The sequence below is a fragment of the Rhinopithecus bieti genome, unplaced genomic scaffold (assembly GCF_001698545.2).
Source record: "Rhinopithecus bieti isolate Rb0 unplaced genomic scaffold, ASM169854v2 scaffold_23748, whole genome shotgun sequence".
In the NCBI taxonomy this organism is placed as follows: Eukaryota; Metazoa; Chordata; class Mammalia; order Primates; family Cercopithecidae; genus Rhinopithecus; species Rhinopithecus bieti.
Genome location: NW_016811596.1, coordinates 2,913,405 through 2,917,564, shown reverse-complemented (window position 1 = coordinate 2,917,564; position 4,160 = coordinate 2,913,405). Strand labels below are relative to the sequence as shown.

The window sequence follows — 4,160 nt, the reverse complement described above, 5'->3', positions numbered from 1 at the left end:
TACAAAGGGCTTTATCCAAGCGGACTCCCTATTGGTGAGGAGAGCCTACAAGAAAAAAGCCATGTTGGATGCTTCACTAGAAGTTGAGAGCTAAGGTAGAGTCACAGGAGGCCTTCCAGAGAGCATCTCACCTGTATGGGGAATGATGCCCTGCAGAAATTCCCCAGGGATGTATCTCTGTGTAGGATCTCCTAAGACCCATTGAAGGACACCATGAGAAACAATTGGTATTTGTGTATCAGTCAGGTTTCAACCAGAGAAGCAGAACCAGGAGAACAGATACACACAGTCATGCACTACCTAATGATGTTTTGGTTGACAATGGATCACATATCTGACATAAGGATATCCATAAGATTATAACGAAGATGAAAAATTCCTAGTGACATCCTATCTCTAGGGACATCATAGCTGTCACAACATCACAGCACAACAATTGCTCATTACTCATGTGTTCGTAGTGATGCTGGTGTAAACAAACCTACTTCACTGCCAGTCGTGTAAAAACTATAGCACATACGGTTATGTATGATAAATAAACCTGATGACAATATGTGCCTCTGTTATTGATTTATGTACTTAATATACTATACTTCTTTTTTTTTTTTTTCAGATGGATTTTCACTCTTGTCACCCAGGCTGGAGTGCAATGGTGTGATCTCGGCTCACTGCAACCTCTGCCTCCCGGGTTCCAGGGATTCTCCCGCCTCAGCGTCCTGAGTAGCTGGGATTACAGACATGCACTACCATGCCTGGCTAATTTTTTGTATTTTTAGTAGAGACGGGGTTTCATCACGTTGGCCAGGCTGGTCTCAAACTCCCAACCACGGGTGATCTGCCCGCCTCGGCCTCCCAAAGTGCTGGGATTACAGGTGTGAGGCACCGCGCCTGGCCATTATACTTTTTATTGTTATTTTAGAGTACGTTCTTTGTATTTATCTATAAAAAAATTAGTTAATTGTAAAACAGTCTCAGGCAGGCCCTTCAGGAGGTTTTCCAGAACAAGGCGTTGTTATCACAGGAGAAGACAGCTTCATGAGTGTTATTGTCCCCGAAGACCTCCCAGTGGGACAAGATGAGGAAGCAGAACAGTGATATTGATGATCCTGACGCTGTGTAGGCCTAGCCCAATGTATGTGTTGGTGTCTTAGTTTTAACAAAACTATTTAAAAGTTAAAAAAAATTAAATAGAAAAAACTTATATAATAAGAATATAAAGAAAGAAAATATTTTTGTATAGCTGTACAATACATTTGTGTGGTAAACTGTGTGTTAATACAAAAAAGTGAAGTAGTTTGGAGATTTCTCAAAGAACTTAAGACAGAACTACCTTGGAACCAACCCGAATGTCCATCAGTGATAGACTGGATAAAGAAAATGTGGCACATATACACCATGGAATACTATGCAGCCATAAAAAAGGACGAGTTCATGTCCTTTGCAGGGACATGGATGAAACTGGAAACCATCATTCTCAGCAAACTGTCACAATAACAGAAAACCAAACACCACATGTTTTCACTCATAAGTGGGAGTTGAACAATGAGAACACATGGACACAGGGAGGGGAACATCATACACTAGGGCCTGTCGGGGAGTAGGGAGCTAGGGGAGGGATAGCACTAGGAGAAATACCTAATGCAGGTGACGGGGGTGCAGCAAACAAACATGGCACATATATACCTATGTAACAAAACTGCACGTTCTGCACGTGTACCCTGGAACTTAAAGTAAAAAAAAAAACAAAAATGAAAAAGACAGAATTACCATTCAACCCAGCAATCTCATCCCTGAGTATATACCCAAAGGAATATAAATTGTTCTACCAAAAAGGCACATGCATGTGCAGGTTCATTGCAGCACTATTCACAATGGCAGAGACATGGAATCAACCTAGATGCCCCTCAGTGGTGGACTGGATAAAGAAAATGTGGTACATATACACCATGAAATACTATACAGCTGTAAAAAAATAAAATCATGTTCTTTGCAGCAACATGAATGGAGCTGGAGGCCATTATCCTAAGCAAACTGATGTAGGAACAGAGAACCAAATACCACGTGTTCTCACTTATAAGTGGGAGCTAAACATTGGGTATACGGGGAGGCAGAGTGGAACAAAAGACACCGAGGCCTACTTGAGAGTGGAGGTTGGGAGAGAGTGAGGATGGAAAAACTGCCTGTTGGGTACTGTGTTCATACCTGGGTAACGAAATCATTTGTACACGAAACCCCGGCAACATGCAATTTACGCATGTAACTAACAAACCTGCACATGTACCCACTGAACCTAAAATAAAAGTTAACAAAAAAAGGAAAAAGTTCATTAAGTAAAAAATATTAGAATAAGCTAAGGTTAATTTACTACTGAAGAAAGAGACTTCACTTCATGGCAGGTGCGGCCTGACTGTGAGCCGGCTGGGCAGCCTCAGCTGAGAGTGGGCTGGTGGCCGTGGCCCTCCTTAGGAGACCACCAGAACACCTCTTACTGTGGCCTCACCATGGCGACCTACGGGCAGACCTGCATGTGGCCAGTGTATATTTCTTCATCATATATCAACCTTGGTAAAGCTGCCAGAGATATTTTTAACAAAGGATTTGGTTTGCGGTTGGTAAAACTGGATATGAGAACAAAGTCATGAAGTGCTGTGGGATTCTCAACATCTGGTTCATTTAATACAGACACTGGAAAAGCTTTTGGGGTCTTGGAGACCAAATATAAACGGTGTGAGTATGATGAGACTTTCCCAGAAAAATGAGACGCTGATACTACTCTGGGAACAGAAATCACAATTGGACCAGGTTTGTCAAGGTTTGAAACTAATATTTGATACCACCTTCTTAGCAATCACAGGAAACAAAAGTGGTAAAATCAAGTCCTCTTGCGAGAGGGAGTGCAGAAACCTTGCTTGTGATGTTAATTTTGATTTTGCTGGACCTGCAATCTATGCTTCGGCCGTCTTTGATTACGAGGGCTGGCTTGCTGGGTACCAGATGACCACTGACAGTGCCAAGTCAAAGCTGACAAGGAATAACTCTGCAGTGGGCTACTGGATGGGGGACTTCGAGCTTCACCCTAATGACAATAATGGGACAGAATTTGGAGGCTCAGTTTATCAGAAGGTATGTGACAATCTTGACACTTCAGTAAACTTTGCTTGGACATCAAGTACCAACTGTACTCATTTTGCCATTGACACTAAATATCGGTTGCATTTCACTGCTTCTGTTTTTGCAAAAGTCAACAACTCTAAGTTTAATCCGAGTGGAAAGAAAGAGACTTCATTTACACTCAGACTCTGAGGCCTGCTGTGAAGCTTGCACTTTCTGCTCTGCTAGATAAAAAGCACAGTAATGCAGGAGGCCAAACACCTGGGTTTGTCCTGGAGTTGGAGACTTAATCCAGTTGAAAGAAATGACAATGGATATCAGAAGATTTGGCTTTAATACATTTTCATTATGACCAGCAGACTCTCCCCACAAAGAAGGTGATCAAAACAAAGGATCTAAACAAGAGCTATATTTAAAATATTTAAACAGCTACTCGTTAGCTGGTTTCTAGTTGAATTGGTTATGTATCTAGTTACCAATATGCTGCAACCACGCAGCCACCTATACATTATTTAAGTATATTTAACTGTTAAATGCACTACCCACCAATCATGAAATAAACCTTTATGAAAACTGTAGAAAAAATTTTTAAAATGAATTTAGTGTAGCTTGAGTATTACAGTGTGTATAAAATCTACAGTAACGTACAATAATGTCCTAGCCTTTCACATTCACTCACCACTCCCTGACTCACCCAGAGCAACTTCCAGTCCTGCAAACCCCGTTCATGGTACGAGCCCTATCGTGGTGTACCATAAATATTTTATACTGTATTTTGATGGTACCTTTTCTATGTTTAGATACATTTAGATACACAAATATGTGCCATTTTGTTACAATTGCCTACAGTAACATCCAGTCCAGGTTTGCCGCCTAGGAGCAATTGGCTATACCTCACAGCCCAGGTGTGGAGTAGGATATCCGATCTAGGTTTGTGTAAATACAATCTGTGACCTTTGCACAAAACAACGTTGCTTAGGGTTACATTTATCAGAACATATCCCTGTAATTCAGTGAGACCTGGCTGTGTTAAATGATGTACAGCAGTG

The 4,160-nt window shown here is 41.4% G+C and overlaps 1 pseudogene; it reads left to right on the top strand.

The window, feature by feature from the left end:
* The first annotated feature begins 2,501 nt into the window (after nucleotides 1–2,501).
* LOC108543646 (voltage-dependent anion-selective channel protein 2 pseudogene) lies at nucleotides 2,502–3,527 on the top strand (annotated as a pseudogene).
* Nucleotides 3,528–4,160: the final 633 nt, after the last annotated feature.